The sequence below is a fragment of the Microtus ochrogaster genome, chromosome 8, assembly GCF_000317375.1.
Source record: "Microtus ochrogaster isolate Prairie Vole_2 chromosome 8, MicOch1.0, whole genome shotgun sequence".
NCBI lineage: Eukaryota > Metazoa > Chordata > Mammalia > Rodentia > Cricetidae > Microtus > Microtus ochrogaster.
Window position 1 is genome coordinate 20,156,837 of NC_022015.1, and position 204 is coordinate 20,157,040.

Below are 204 nucleotides of genomic sequence, written 5' to 3' on the forward strand. Positions count from 1 at the left end.
AAAAAACCAAAAAAAAAAAAAAAAAAAAAAAAAAAGATTTCACCTGAACAACAATGGTCTACTTCCAAAAGTACTTTCAACTTTGAAAACCAGGCTAACGGAACTGAGCCTAAATGACCCTTCCAGAGTTGCAGATCATGACGTACTGAGTCGAAACGGCCTTCTAAGTTATCTGTTCTTTCTAAGTTTGAAGGCCCTGAGGAT